Below are 17,718 nucleotides of genomic sequence, written 5' to 3'. Positions count from 1 at the left end.
ATCTCTGTTTTATAGATTTTGGTTCGTCAGCTATCGACTCGGGATTTTTGGAAGTCGAAGTCTCCCACACTATCAAAGCCCCCTTTTGGTACAATTTTGGTTGAACTTTGAAATGGCATGTATAGGACTACCCTTTTGTTGTTGGTCATGTACCCTTCGGTTTTGTGTAAATTTGGATAGCCATGCAAAAATGGCTTAAATATACTTTGATCATAGCATTATAATCGTTTTGTATGTTGTCCGTCGAGAGGTATGGAAATGTTGGTAACGGTTAGCCATAAATTTATGGATTTGAATTAGAGGCTGAATGAGACATGAAATTAAAGCTTAATGAGTCTAGTTTCTTATAAAAGAAACCGTGTAAGCAAAGGAATTTCCGATAATGAGATACTTAAAGTTGTGTGAGACAGCGCAGAATGACACTGTAATCCTCTGTTCTGTTTTTATAAAATCATTATAAATTGTACAAAAATGGTTATAAGATAAAATTTATATACTTAGACTCCTTAATGAGTCTAGTTTCAAATGAAATCAAATACAACACATTTTGAATTCTGTAGAATGAGAAATTTGATTCGTAGTGAAGAGTGGTCAGATTAGTCAAACAGTGAAACAGGGGAAACTTTAAGAAAAATCTGGTATTGATTGGCCAAACCTAAAATTCTGGAAATTTTATGGATGGAAGATATACGAGTCTATATTCAGGAAAAATTAACGGAAAGTGATTTGGAGTTTTGTAGCTCCAGTTATAAATAATTTAGTGACTATTGCTCAGGAAAAATAGCTTGTGCTGAATTTGAGATTGTGTTGTAAACCTTGATAAACTTGTTTTAGTTGCTCATAAGCTATTGATTAAACCCATACGTGAATTCTAAATTGTGATATTGGAAAATGATAGATGTAGATTCAGCCAAGACAGTGTGTATACGTGAAAGTATATGTGGTATGTGAAGTATATTTGGATAATTGTGATGTGAATACATGAAAATCTATATTTTGATTTAGGATTCGATGTGATGAATGTGAAAGTGTATATATGTGATAAGGCCTAATGGCCGATGTGATGAATGTGAAAGTGTATATATGTGATAAGGCCTAATGGCCGATGTGATGAATGTGAAAGTGTATATATGTGATAAGGCCTAATGGCCGATGTGATGAATGTGAAAGTGTATATATGTGATAAGGCCTAATGGCCGATGTGATGAATGTGAAAGTGTATATATATGTGATAAGGCCTAATGGCCGATGTGATGAATGTGAAAGTGTATATATGTGATAAGGCCTAATGGCCGATCTGATGAATGTGAAAGTGTATATATGTGATAAGGCCTAATCGCCGATGTGATGAATGTGAAAGTGTATATATGTGATAAGGCCTAATGGCCGATGTGATGAATGTGAAAGTGTATATATGTGATAAGGCCTAATGTCCGATGTGATGAATGTGAAAGTGTATATATGTGACAGGGCCGAGTGGCCAACGTGATGGATGTGAAAGTGTATAAATGTGATAAGTCCCGAAGGGCATTTGTGTCAGTACTATATTCGGGTTAAAACCCCTCAGTCTTTATGCGAGAATATTATCACTGATTAATGTCCGTAAGCTTCGTGCTCGTACTATATCTGAGCTCTAAAGACCCGATGACTACGTGTGGGGATTTGGTCCGGGTAAGACCCGATAACTTCGTGTGGAGATTATGTCCGGGTAAGACTTCGTAATAAGAATTGCTTATAAATATATTCAATGCGAAAGGTTAAACAGGTATGTACTCCAAGTTTATATGTGAGCTTGATATGCACTAAATCATAAGGTAGTTATGTGATGCATACGAGAGCAATCTATGAGACTATTCCTATGATTATGTGACATCGGATCAGTGTGAGAGGTTATGTGAAATCATACGATATATCTATGTCACATGAGCTCACTTTTATGTGAAAGTTTATCTGCCTATTGTATATGATGAGATGTGCATATTCGGTAAAGGGATGGTATGCCCGAAGGAAGAGTGAAATAAAAATACGAACAACTATGTTATAATTTGATTGTTATTTATTGACACTGCTTAAAACTTACTAAGCATTAAATGCTTACTCCGTTTTTTGAATCTCTGTTTTATAGATTTTGGTTCGTCAGCTATCGACTCGGGATTTTTGGAAGTCGAAGTCTCCCACACTATCAAAGCCCCCTTTTGGTACAATTTTGGTTGAACTTTGAAATGGCATGTATAGGACTACCCTTTTGTTGTTGGTCATGTACCCTTCGGTTTTGTGTAAATTTGGATAGCCATGCGAAAATGGCTTAAATATACTTTGATCATAGCATTATAATCGTTTTTTATGTTGTCCGTCGAGAGGTATGGAAATGTTGGTAACGGTTAGCCATGGGAAGGGTTATTCTTGATCACTTTTGGAATATGTATAACAAACTCTAGTTGATCCATGGAGGATCATGAAATAGGTAAAGTTTACCTTAAAAAAAAACAGATGCTGGCAGCAGCAGTGATGTGGATGTGAAAAATCACTAAAAATAGTAGGAATGGAATTAAATAGTTAATAAATTATGTAAGAGAACCTTGATGAATCTATTTTCATAGGAAAGTAACGAAACGATCATATGAACAGTCTGTTAAGAGATATTCAGGTTCTCGTGAGATAGGGCCAGAACGGTTTCTGGATTCCCTATTCCGACTTTGGAAATTCATTATAAATTAACCAGAGATAATTAGGAGTCATGCCATATATTTATAGATTCCACTCTGAGTCTAGTTTCTATAGAAACAAACGGCATCAGTATTGAAGCTCTGTCCATGGAGATTTTCAAATCGTAATGCATGAAGGTCAGTGTAGTCACACCCTGTAACAGGGGAGAATTTAACGAATAAACTATACTAATTGGCCTGACCAAAAATTCTAGAAAAAAATATGTAGATGGGCATATGAGTCTAGTTTCAGGGAAAAATTACGAAACTGATTTTCGAGTTGTGAAACTCAAGATATGATTTTTAAGGTGACAGTGATGCAGTTAGCCAACTGCCTGGAAATTTTTAAAATGGACTGCGATAGTAAGCGAATTTAGTCTGTGAACCCCTCGTGTCCGACTCCGGCAACGGTCTCGGGTACGGGGTGTTACAACTTTAAAGACACATATCATAACATCATTTTAATGATTTAGCATGCCTTTCTAAGGCAAGTTTTTAACAATCAACCATAACATATTACCCAATAATTAATCTCTACTTATTCAACAAATGTCTATGTTCAATCATTATCAACTTAATGCCAATTTACGCATTTATTCCATAGCCACGACCACTCTGAATGGTATTAAGGCATTCTCATGCTGATATGTTATACTATTCATTCATAGTAAACAATTATAATCACATCGTAAAACATTAACAAATAGTAAGGATTATTAGGCTTATAAGCCAAAACATTATAAGCCACATCCCATGGCTATATACAATGAATCAACATAAACCAATACATTTGGCTAATCATAACAACATCTATCATAAAAACTAAGTCCCTATACATGCCACTCACTTGAAGGTGTTTAGTACACATATGTCAATACTCCATAGGTGATGCCTTGACAGTGTGATGCTGCCTCCGACGATCTCTAACCCCGAGTCGACCTGACAACACTAAAGAAATTGAGAGGAGGGAGTAAGCTTAAAGCTTAGTAAGTCCATATGAAAATAATAAGCAATAGCTCCTCAAGGTAATATAGCCATAATTACACTTTTACTTATATTCTGGTCATGCTATTTTCTCGAGTCATAGTTACTAAATTATTTATATATAGATCTACGAGACTCCAAATCAAAATCTGCTAATTTTCCCTGAAACTAGACAAACATATCTTCTTACCATAAAATTTTCAAAACTTTTTATCTAGCAAATAAGTACACTTTATTCTTTAAAGTTTCCCCTGTTCTATTATTTGACAGCTTCGACCTTTCTTTACTAAAAATCAACTATCTCTTAGTATAGGATTTAGATGATGTTCCTATCATTACTCTTAAAATTATATTCATTAATAATTTAGTCATATAAATTACAACCCATAATAATTTTTGTACAATTTTTAGTGATTTTCCAAATTTGAGACGGGGGAGCCCAAAATCACCTGACTCTGTCTCACAAAAGTTCAAATATCTCATAATATGAAACTCTTTTGCTTGAAATGTTTCCTGTATGTGAAACTAGTTTCAATAAGGTTTAATTAAATATTTAATTCAATCTCTAATTTGATTTCCACAATTTTTGGTGGATTTTCAAATTCATACTACTGCTACTGTGCAACACTATTTTAGTGTAATATAATGATCACTATCATAAGATCATTTTCAACTAACCATGAACTAAGCATTTCATGGATTTCATACATGATTACACAATAGAGCTTGACATAAACGTCGTTAATTCTCATGGCATACTTAATCATGAAAGTTAGTCACATAACAATACATGATAATAAAGATCTCAGATGATCTCATCAATACAACTATTCCAATTCCATTTCTCATATTTGTCCCGTTGAATTGTCCTCGGATTCTCGATGGGTATTCCATAGTACACTTACAGTGCAACAACTCATTTATCTTCAATTCATATTAGTGACCTTTTCAACAAGCGCACTCCCACGAACCTCAATTCTTACAGCGGGATTACCAGTCCAAGCTAAATCCCCTGCAACGACAATTACTCTAATGAGCTTGGATCTGAATTACCAGTCCAGGATAGATTTGGATCCTAGTTTGGATTACGTGTCCAGACTAAATCCATTTAAACACATATTCTTCGGGAGGCTAGATCACATAAGGAACACCCGTCTGGGCAAGATCCTTTTTACCGTCAATTCCTTTTTAAGGAAATCCATCAGACATCCTTTTCATTCAACCGGGACTTTTGGTCCTCTTTTCATCATTTCATTCATATAACATCAAAGAGCATACATTTTCAAGTATTAAAAAGTATACATTCGAGTTACACGAACTTAATTGTCGAATCCTTGTCGGCACAACCGTGTAGCAATTCATACAACTTATGTAACTGTAATTTAACATTACAATTCAAGTATAACATTGCATTATTATTGTCACATGAACTTACCTCAAAGGCAATTACGGCCAACTATTCCAATTTAGTCCATAATCTCGAACTTTCCCAATTTAAGCCCGAATCTTGGTTTTCTTGATCTAGCATTTAAAATATAGCTCATCTATTATTCACATTATTCAAATTGACCCAAAAATCATACTTTTACAAATTTGCATTTTTACCCCTAAACTTTCACTTATTTAAACTTTGGCCCCTAGGCTCGTAAAATGATTTTTATTCAATTTCCTTGCATTTTAAGCCTATCTGAATCATTTCCATAACTATAGCAGCCCCCAATTCCCACTAAATCACACTTTTATGATAGATTTTATAACTTTTACAAAACGATCCATTTAAGCATTTTCACCTAAAATCACTTAGCAAAAGTTATTTATTTATCACTCAACATTCATTTCCACCATTAGACGTCAAGACACATGCATATAACTCACGGATAAATTTTTGAACATGAACCCTAGCTCAAAATAATGGTAGAAATAGGTAAATCGGGTTACCAAGACTTCAAAAATGTAAAGAACATTAAAAACGGGGCTCGAAATCACTTACAAATGAGCTTGAAAGCTTGTGCCAAACCCTAGCCATGGCTTCCATGGTTGATTCAGCTAGACAAGAAGAAGATGGACAAATTTGGTTTATTTTTCCTGTTTATTTCTTTTACTTATTAGATTACCAAAATGTCCCTAACTTAAAAATATTCTATTTCACCCATTTCATGTCTATTTTTGTCCAGCAATTAACCAATGGTATAATTACCACTTAAAGACCTCCAATTTAAAATTTCATAACAATCAAACACCTCTAACATGTAGAACTCAACTTTTGCACTTTTACAATTTAGTCCTTTTTACTAAATTGAGTGCCCAAACATCAAAATTTTCGAATGAGATTCTCACGAAATCATACAGTGAAATTGTAGACCATATAAATATAATAAAAATGAATTTTCTTACGTTTGATTTGTGGTCTCAAAACCACTATTTTGACTAGACCTTAATTCGGAATGTTACATTGTGACTATTACGTAATAATCCAAGAAACATACTCATAGCAGATCAATCTAGTATGTTGTTCTCTAAGACATACTTATGTATCGATTTTGACATCTCTATATCAATGACAACAATTTTTCATCAGTCAACTATGCATTAGTCTCAATGTATTATCATTTTCCAAGCCCACAATAATACTTGAGTAAGGACCTTTTAAGAATAATTATATGATTCTCAGGACTTTATTATTAACCAGTTTATTTATACACACAAAAAAGAGAGACTAAAATAGTAACGCTCATGCCTTATATTAACAAATAAGGTAAAACTAGTATGTGATTACAATAATCTCATGATTGGTCTTTGGGCATACTCTAACAATCTCCCATTAGCATTAAGACTAATATATAATCCAAGTGACTTAGTGTGACAATCATGTAGCTATTTCTTTAGCTCCTTCAGCTCTGATGGCGCCATCTTGTACGGGGCACCAGATTTGAGCGCTGTAACATACTGCTCGATGAAGTGCTAGTGGTCAAACACTTTTAATCAAAGTATGATTTTCAGAGCGAGATCTAAGTGGGTAAGGTATTAATTTTGATTAAGTATTTAAGTCCGTGAGTGTACCTTTAGGCGAAGTCTCTGTTGGGTGAGCTTGATGGTTTGGCGGACTCCCTTGTAGAGTATACGCCACCCCAGTTGTTAGACAATTAAGTTAAGTCTTTAGTTGAAGAACTATTTATTATTTTATTATTATATTATTACTCCGGTTGAACAATTTAGTTATGCAAATAAGAATTGGTTAGGATAGAACTAAGTTACTGCCATCGAGAAGACTCACATTTATGATGATAGAGAAACTACTTAGTCACAGGAATCGAGGGGTTTAGTGGGATAATCAGACTTATCCACTAAACCCAGCTTTCGTGTATAGTTGTTAAAAGCTAGTATTGACTTCTTGAGCAAGTTTTACATTTTCTCTTGAACCCATATTTTCTTCTCAAACATTCTCGAGACTTTTCTCTTAGAAAAATGTTAGACCAGAAGCCTGCTTGAAGATTTGGTTTCGTTATATTCAGCCAACTCCTTCACTATTTTAGTACCTGGTAAATATCTATGAACCTTAGGTTATTTCATAGTTATTTAAGTGACCTTTGAACTGCATGCTTTAGCGTCAATTTTGAGTATAAGGAAGGAAACTTCCTGAATCTGGGTTTTGTGATGATGTTTCTTGTAAGTTTGCTTAGTTTTTTGGTACAGTGATATGTTAAGTTCAACTATTTATATTATAGCTTAAGGCACCCCTGAAGGTTCTCGTTATCAGGGTAAAGGTCCTGCAGCTTAATCTTGGTATGTTTTCTGGTGAGTTCCTTCTTATTCCATGTGTGTATAATGCCTTTATTTATGTTTGATTTAAGGTAAGTATATATATTCGGTGGAGATGAAATATTTGTGCAAGAGTGATGAATGCTAGTTGTTATTAGTCTTGTTTAGTCTGTCTGTGTGAAAGATGTAAGAACATTTCTTCATGATTAAGTCACTACCCCTTGTTTCTGGAATGAACAATGTGCTCTGAAACATGAAAATGAATTCATGGAGTTGCCTTTGATGAAATGAGCATTGAACTAATAGATCACGACACACGAAAATGGTCGTGTAGCCTCTGGTAGCGCAAGTTTTATGGCAAACCATGACAAACGAAAATGAATGAACGAGTGATATGGCTATGAATATCCAATAACTTAACCTAGTTGTAGTTTTTAGTTTAATTTAACTATTATCTTTCTTTTATTTTGAATCAACACTACTAATTCATGACTTAATGAGACTAATAATTATTTTGGGTAATTGATTTAATAATTATTTTTTGAATCAACACTTCTTATATTTTGTTTTATGAATGACATGGGGTGGTGTCAAGAAATTTCCATTTTGAAGAATGTATTTTGTACCTAAACCCATGATCAAGAACCTATGATTCTAATGAAATTTGAGTGAAGTATTTATGGTTTTCAAATGGTACTATTGTCACATGTGAATGTGTTATGCGAATTGTGCAAGTATACACGTCGGATCAAGTAATAAAGTGATAAGTAAGATCATCTCCGCAGGGATCAGTTATGTATAAATTAGTCAAGTTATTATAAAGGAGTGTGTTTAATGCTATGATAAAACCAAGAATAAGAATGCAGAGATAATTAAGGAACATTGATGTGTGTAATTTGTGAAATTCTAACAAATAAATAAAAAAGCTATGGCAAAACAAGAGTAAATATCTAATGGCAATTATGTGAATGGTTACGTGAATAATATGTAAACAAGTAAAAACTAAGGATGTGAAAATAAAGATGCTATAGCAAAGGTTAAAGGATCAACAATGTTGAATCGTATGGCTGAGATTACCAAGACTCTACCCTCATTAACCAATAATGCCTAAACAAGTTCAGTCTTATTCTACTGCTTGGAATAGTTCTACTGTGGTCTGCTTCTTTCGAGAGCTAGGCCTTGAGTTACCTCACTTAGGGCATGATATGTCTATAGGCTTTGAGTTTGGTTCCTACTGATGTTCTTCTCTTTTTCGTACAGAGCGCTACTCTATGTTTAGAGTCTACTACGAGTATTCTGTTGAGCACTTACTCATATCATTCAATTTTGATCTAACTAACCTAACCTTGTCAGAATTAGATTAATTTTACAATTGTGCTCCATATTCACTTATGTCTAGAGATTAAACGTACACTATTCATAATTACCATTGAATGAAACAATAAATTAAAACTAATCTAAACCATGGCCAATAATGGAAATAAAAGTTTCATTAAGTAATCCCAACCCTATGAGATTTAGCTAATGGGTTGGTGAATAGAATCCAGATTCAAATTAGTAATCAACATCATTTTCTTAAATTATATTACGAAGCATAAAATAAAGAATTAAAGGTAGAACTCAAGAAGATAGCTTTCGCCTGTCCAACCCACAACTCTAGCTACGAAATGTCTTCTGGTGACTAGAAAGGATTGCCTTCGTCTTACCCCTTGTGTTTCTGTCCTTTTCATAACCGCTACCTTCTATTCTTGTTTAAGGGGTTTCCCCTTCCAAAAATGACTCTTCAACCATCTACTCCTCTTTTCAGTTTTTATTTTTGGATTTTATATCTCCTGCTTTAGGGTGACGCATCATCCCATGATATTTTCTATTTTTTTGGGCTGATTTTTCTTATACACGTAAAACAAGGCTAATAATAGTTAAGTGTTGACTGGGCCTCCTCTTGAAATTGCCACTACATTCGTGTTAGCAAACTGTCCAACCTTTCACCACGACAAACCTCTCACTGCTTTACTTTTTTTACTTATTCTGCACCTGCCACTTAAGAAATAAATCCTTCCCGGCAACAATTAGAAGTAACATGTTATAACATTTAAGCATAATCGAAGCCTTTTAATACAATTTCCTAAAAACACTAACGGAAAATCCTAAAATGCAACTAAACTTACCTAAGTACAGGAAATTAACCAAGTCTAGAGGCATAAAATACACCCCAAAACTTGAGTTATTGCTTGTCCTCAAGCAAGATATGCATGAATGCATATATGCAAGACCTTTCCATCGCACATAACCACCTTGATATGCAATTCTACTCAAAGAACAATATATACATAAGTTTTTAGTAATCTTCTTCTCCAAAACTTGTTCAAGTGTAAAAGGTTTGCTCAACAAAGGTAGTGTAGAAAATTTCATCTAAAAACAAAATTTTCGAAGTGCTCATGTGTACTTTTTGTCCAAAGCAAACATCTCCTAATTCACTTAGTTCATTTGTTACCTAAACTCAAGTTGCTCTAAGGCTACTTAAAATGTATATATATTATTCATTTTTTTCTTGTTTATTTGTTTGTTTTTTTTTTGAACTAATTTGAAGGATTTAGTAGGTCACAAAATTCTTTGACACGATAAACACAATGGAGCAAAACACTAAATTACTGAGTACTCAATCATGTCACAATTTAAATAAGAATCACTCTTGAAGTGTAACACTGTAACGCCCCAAAAATCCCAAATTCCCGAACTTTTTTTTCAGTTTTTATAAAAATTGTGCTTAACATTCCTAGTCAAGTGCTAATTATGTGATAGTAGGCCTTGGGTAAGGTTTGAGTTCGAACTTAGGGGTGAAGGAAATTATGGTTTAATTATTAAAAGAACCTTGTTGGCAAGTAGGTTGGCTTTTAAATAAATGAAGGAAGAGTTGGACACAAGAAAGCCTTGTGGTGGAGTGGCAAGTGCTGTCACATGCATGACAAGGAGGTCCAGGGTTCGAATCCCTCCTTGCTGAAAAGAAGGATTTATTTTTGCTTAAGGGATGGACAGTGGTGGCGTTGGATATGAACGCTGTAGAGAGTAATAAGAGGAGAAATTTGAGGAGGGGATTAGGGAGTTATCAGGGAGAAAAATTAGGGGATGAGGAGTGTAAAGAGGTGAGCCGAATTGGGGATTAGGGATAGGAATTTCAGCTAGAGGCTATATATAGATGCCAAATGTGAGGTTGCTAAGCTAATGCCGAATTCTCCCTCACCTTGTTGCTAGAAAACACATTTTTCTCCAAAGATCTAAAAGCCGAAAATCCATTATTCTTCCTTCATTTTCTTTGTGTCAGTTCTCCATTCTTCCCTGCTCAAAGTTTTCTTTTTGATTCACCTCTAGTTTTAAATGATTTCTACTTTTCTTTGTGTTGAATAACCTTTTTCACCATTCAAGTCTCAAGAGCCAAATATCCTCTGTGCCACCACTACTCTTTCTACTTCGACCGATTCTAGTGTAAGTGTTTTTCTCTCTCAATTTGGTTTTGCTAGTATAGATCACTCTATCCCTCACTTCTTCTAATTGGTTTTGGTAGGGTTAGTATCGAATCCCAGTCTTTTGGATCCCTACCGATTCGCTCCTTAGGTGTGAGATATTGGTAAGTGTTCTTCACTTCAGTAAAGGTTGGCCGGATAGGCTTTAGTAGAAAAGGGTGGCATATGCTGGATACAAGTCACCCATTATGTTTTTAACGATAAAGGTTAATGCAGGTCTGGGTAGCACTCATGATTAGTGATCAAAGAAAAGCTAATAAGGCTTGGCGTTTCGGGTGAGGTTAAGGTGAGACTTCGGCTTTCGGTAAGTATTCGATAAGTATATGTGAGTAATCATTGAGTGATATCGATTGTAGGTTCGTGGTATGGGGGATTACGACACGCTTTATTACCAGGTGTGTACATACACTGCACACACACAAGTAGATCGGCAAATCCCGAAATGCCGAAAAGTCAAAATGCCAAAATGTCGAAAAGCCGAAAGTTTGGCTACGGTAGTCTTGCGTGTGTGTAAACACTCATTAGGGGGAAACCGATAGGTTATCTTAGGCCCCATGGGCGATTCCATGAACTTGGGTCGTGTTTTGGCCAACCGGCCCAGGATGGGCTAAGTGGGCCTGATGGGCTGTTGGGCCCATAATAGGCAAAATTGGCAACTTGATGTTAAATGATGGAAATTATATGAAAGCATGTATACGAATGTGATTTGGGCCTAATGGGCCATATGAATGAGATTGGGCCTAATGGGCCATATGCATGTATGCAGACTTGCTTGGGCCCTGAAAGGGGTTCTAGGCCTAGTATATGATAACTGTTTAATTGACATAAAACTTAATTAATTAATTGCGACCGTGGACGAGTCATAAGGTTAAGGTGTGGTAATGGGTATATGCATGTCTCGGATTTGATTTAAGGAGAGCTTGGTACTTAAGCGGTCTTAATGACTCACCTCCTCTTCTCTGGAATCCTATCTGGTGCATAGTATCTATTCACTTTAGCCAACTAGGACTTGTTAACGAGCCAAGGTAAGTAATAAACCTAATAAAGAGAAATTACCAAAATGCCTCTAAGGGCGAAAATGACCAAAATACCCATATGTGTTGAATGTAAAATTTATGGATGTTACATGTATATCTCCTGCAAACATACAATATTCTGTATAGGTTGCATATGGGTTGGAAATTATGGAATGGAGAAAGTATATGAGGATCGCATGGTTGCTTGACAACCGTGGGTCCACCGACAGCTTTTAAGCCGAATATGTGATTGGCAGCTTGCTGCAATGAAAGTAGTTCCGCAATCAGGCAACCATTGATGTGTATCAGATGGGTGGGTCGATATTTATATCCCCACATAATGTGTATAGGGGGATGGAGTTGATGTGTAACGGTTGGATTATTGGGGTGGGTTGCACTGCATTGCATTGCATGTATGATTTTATGGATTGATGAATGCTTATCACTCATCCAGGGTTGTACACACTGAGTTTTTGAAAACTCACCCCCTCTTTTATTTTTCTCAGGTGATGCTCAGTAGAACGTTCGATGTTTGGAGGGACTCGGAGGTGGCCAGCTAGCAAGACGACTTGGACTTGTTTTTTTTTTTTTAAAGAAAGCATATAGTTTTAAACTTATTAAGTAATTTCAGACTATAATGTAATAAGGCGTTCCCTTTTATTATTATTTGGATTGTTATCTTTATGCGTTCTAATTATGAGAAAGTGAACATAGGTTTCCCAAATCGTAGATTATTTTTCTAAGTTTTCGCAACTAAATTTTAAAATGACAGTCTTTCATAAATCATATGTTTTAAACAAGCTTTCATGATTGAAAGAGGGTTTTTATAAGTTAATTAAGGTTTCTCATTTTAAGGAAAGGTTTTCAATGAAAACAAGATTTTCATTAAAACACTTCAATATGATGCGCCAGATTCGGCCATAACATCTGGGTCAGGTTTGGGATGTTATATTTAGTGGTATCAGAGCCCAAGTTGCAAAACTCAGGCTGTGAAGTGGGCCTTATCATTTTGGTTTTGTTTTAAAAAAAATCGGATCACAAGGTTTTGGGAGAAAAACATTACTTGCTATGCGGCACATCGAGTCTCTGACATCGAACCAAGTAAGTTAATTTATTCTTAAGCTTGTGTAATTTGATATACTGTAGGTGGTTAGTTGTCTACTTTAGATGATTATGCTAAGGTTTTTTTCTTTTTGAAACTAAAGCTCGTAGGACCTTGGAACTATAGAAGATTTACAAAAACAACCTTCTTTTAATACTTTCATAAAACATCGGTTTAATTATTAAAACTAACTAAAAATTCATAAAAATTTCTAATCCAGATAATACGTGAGACAACGATGAGTGCTAGAAGAGGTGCAAGAGGTCGTGGCTGAGGTCGCGGAAGTGTTAGGGCTGAATTGTCGGCATCAGGCCATATGCCTGATGTTGGAGTAGAAGAGGCTCTGGCCACCGTAGCTAGGACTGGGCCGTATGATCGGGCCGCAGGGGAAGATGCATTATCGCAGGTAATGCTGAGGATTTTGGAAAAGGTTGCAGGGCCCAATAATGGTATGGAAAATTGGGTCCATTCCGGAGCAACTTCGATCATATGGGGCTGAGATCTTTAAAGGCGTGGCTGGTGTGGCTCCTAATGTGGCAGAATACTAGTTGGAGGCCACCGAAAGGTTGAACAAAAGCTGAAAGGGGTAGTGTCACTGCTTAGGGAATAAGTTTACCAGTGGTGGCTGACAGTGAAAGAGGGCACCCAACATCAGCAGGCCACTTGGGAGTTCTTCAAAACTGCGTTCTAAGGGAAGTATGTAGGTGCGAGTTATGTGGATACTAGAAGGAAGGAGTTCCTGAGCTTGACCCAGGGAAACAAATTTATGGCGGAATATGAGGCAGAATTTTTATGCCTTAATAGGTATGCAAGAGTTATGGTGGTAATGGAGTATGAGTGTTGCGTTAGATTTGAGGATGGACTTAGGGATAGCCTTAGAGTATTGATAGCTCCACAAAGGGAGCGAGTCTTCTCAGAGTTGGTAGAGAAAGCAAAGATAGCAGAGGAGGTGAAGCACACTGGGCGCTTAAATCGAGAAAAATAAAAGGGTAGGAATAAAATGGAGGCTGAGACTCCTAGTGTTGGATTAGAAGCCTAGGGCTAGGGCCAGAGATAATGGGCTGGTTAGAGCAGGGCCCCCTGCTATGAATCCAAGGGTGCCACCTTGTGCTGATTGCGGGGAAGGTCATGTAGGCGAGTGTTGGAAGAGGACGGGAGCTTGTCTGGCTTGTGGATCTATGGAGCATAGGATCAGGAATTGCCTTAGGATGCCAGTTCAGGTGCCAGGCATGGGTAGAGGTGATGTACAGCCATTGAGGGGTGGTTAGCAGTCGCCTAGAGGCCATGGTCAGGCTAGGGGTGGAAACGCTTTGGGCCGTGGAGCATCGGGCAGAGGTGCTGGTCATGCTGAGGCGAGACAGCCAGCGTTGGTCTATAGAGCAAGTCGTCGAGGGGACGGAGATGCTCCAGAGGCAAATATTGGTATGTTCGTGAACCATAATATGCTATTTATTTAGTTTGGAATTAGAGTGCGCAGCAGGAGCATGGTGTGGAAGTCTATGCTATGCAGCTGTACTAATAGTTGGGAATTTCGAGGATGGAATTGCTTTTAGGGGGTAAAGTTGTAACGCCCCAAAAATCCTGAAATCCCGAACTTTCTTTTTTTTTTTGTTTTTCAGTTTTGATAAAAATTGTGCTTAACATTCCTAATCAAGTGTTAATTATGTGATAGTAGGTTGGATGGGTACCATTGATGTGTATCGGATGGGAGGTCGATATTTATATCCCACATGATGTGTATCGGGCGACGGAGTTGATGTGTAATGGTTGGATTATTAGGGTAAGTTGCACTACATTGCATTGCATGTATGATTTTATGGATTGATGAATGCTTATTACTCGTCGAGGGTTGTACACACTAAGTTTTCAAAAACTCACCCCCTCTTTTATTTTTCTTAGGTGATGCTCAGTAGGAGGTTCGATGTTTGGTGGGACTCGGAGGTGGCCAGCTAGCAAGATGACTTGGACTTGTTTTTTTTTAAAGAAAGCATATAGTTTCTAGCTTATTAAGTAATTTCAGACTGGAATGTAATAAGGCCTTCCCTTTTATTATTATTCGGATTGTTATCTTTATGCGTTATAATTATGAAAAGGTGAACATGGGTTTCGTAAACCGTAGATTGTTTCTTTACGTTTCCGCAACTAAATTTTAAAATGATAGGCTTTCATAAATTATATGTTTTAAACAAGCTTTCACGATTGAAAGAGAGTTTTTATAAGTTAATTAAGGTTTCTCATTTTAAGGAAGGGTTTTCAATGAAAACAAGGTTTTCACTAAAACACTTCAATGTGACGCACAAGATTCGGCCATAACGTTTGGACCAAGTTTGGGGTGTTAAAAACACCCTATACCCAGCCTAGTCACCAAGCCCAAATGTGGGATGCCACACCACTATCTCATGTCATATACAATCAGTAAAAGTTCATTCTAAACAAAGCATCTTCCATTTTAGTGTTCGTATGGGTTTTAAGTCAATTATACTTGTTATTTATCAATGTTACATGCTACCCATACATCAAGTAGTCTTATAATAATAAAACATGCATAAGGTCCATATAATAAAATTTCCAAAACTTGTAAAAAAGATACCAAACTTGCATTCTGTTTCTCAATTAATAGCCAAAGTCTCAAAAATTATCAGCACCTATCATGAAATATCAATATTTAACCCCGAGTATCGATACTTGAGCAAAGGTATCGATACCAGTTCTTTATTCTAATTCTTGTAAGTTTTAAAACATAGAGGTATCAATTTTAAAATCTGATTATCGATATCTGTACTCCAGACCTAAAAAAGTGAAAATATATAAGCAATTTTCCATTCCAATTTAGTTTCTAAACATCTTACATCAATTACTTCGACGAATAATAATTCAATGACCTATTTAGTAGTTTAATATTAGAAAATCGTGTTAGAGAAAGTAACGTCAACCCATCGTCATGTTCATGAACTCAAGCAAAATAATAGGATGTAATCCTTATAAACCAAACTTAAAACCAGCAAAATGTCTAAAGGTTCACATGGCTATAAATAAGTCTACCATATTGCCATATTCCCAAAACATAAACAAATAATAAAACCTATGAAATCACGAAAATGGACTTGCTTGGATCACCCCTTGGAACCACACCACTCAAACCAGCTCCCTACTAATATGCAAAAGGAGTGGGTGAGCTTAGCAAGCTCAGTGAATCTCAAAATATCCCCATTGCAAACAACTCATCAAACATCAATGAAACAACTATATAACATAACCCAACATCATATTAGACTTACTTGTGCATTATTACTAGTTCTTTTACATGGTAAACATATGCACTTTTAAGCAGATATCCTATTACACAGATAATTACATAAACTGCAAGCACATATCACAATACTCATGTAATCGCATAACATTCGAACTTATATTGTAATACTCAAAAACAGGTTTATAGATAAATTACAAGGGTCATATGTCATATAAAGACATATCACAATAGACACATATTCTTAAGTTAAGATAATTTGGCAATTAGGCTATGAAACATAAAAATGAGCTCTATCATCGTTTATCGGATACACGTATCTCCAACACACTAGAGATAAACTTATAGAGTCAAACACTCTTCTTATTTCCCCTCATGTGTCTCGTTGAATGGAGCTTAGCTCACATTCCCTTATCCCTTCAACATGTCTTAGTACCTCAACACTCAAAATCACTGTACACATAGGTGAGTACTCACAATCCTATTATAACACCCCAAACCCAGCCTGGACGCTATGGCCGGATCAGGCGATGTCACATGGTAATGTGTTAGGAAACTGTAACTTTTCTTAAAACAATTTCCATTTAGAAACCTTTTATTATTACATGTTAATTTTAAAATCGTGTTATTTAATCAATCAAAAGTCTTCAAAACGTTTATTCAATGCGGAAGTTTTGAAAACAGTTTGTGTATTTGTGAGTATTTTGTTAAAATGTTTGTTTCTTTTGAAAACTTGGGTTATCTTAATACTAAAGTTATAAACCATAACCGATAAAAATCTCAAACTAAATTAAAAATCTATAGAGGCCAAATTTACAATAAAATACCCAAATAAAATTTTATATCATAAATACATACGAAATAGTATCAAAGGGGTCGTGTGGCCACCATCGAGTCCTCTACTACACTGATCCATCAAGTTTGGGGATTACTTGTACAGATTAAACTGAAAGGGCCGAGTTTACGTAAACTGAGTGTGTAATTCCATATAAACAAACAGACAGTATGCACATGATCATAGTTTGGGCCTAAGCCCTTTTAGTAACAATATCGGTTTTTAGTTTGGCCTTAGCCCATCTCAATACAGAATAAGTCATACAATTGGGCCTTGGCCCATCAACGTATCAGTAGCAGTAACAGATATGCAATCACAAAATCCTACCCAGCCAGCCTCTACACACCATTTACATCCAACCCCACACTCCATGTGGGGATATAATCAACCCACCCATCCCTACACTCTAAGAACTACCGTGTGCAGCACTAGACAAATAAATTTGCAGTTGAGCTACCAGTAAATTAGGCTCAATGCCTTTCATTACACTTCCTCCGAACAATATCAACCCTCAACCCAATGAAATGCAATATACGGTTAAAACAT

The sequence above is a fragment of the Gossypium hirsutum genome, chromosome A01, assembly GCF_007990345.1.
Source record: "Gossypium hirsutum isolate 1008001.06 chromosome A01, Gossypium_hirsutum_v2.1, whole genome shotgun sequence".
Taxonomy (NCBI): domain Eukaryota; kingdom Viridiplantae; phylum Streptophyta; class Magnoliopsida; order Malvales; family Malvaceae; genus Gossypium; species Gossypium hirsutum.
The sequence above is the reverse complement of the archived record's forward strand: the minus strand, read 5'-3'. Positions refer to the sequence as shown.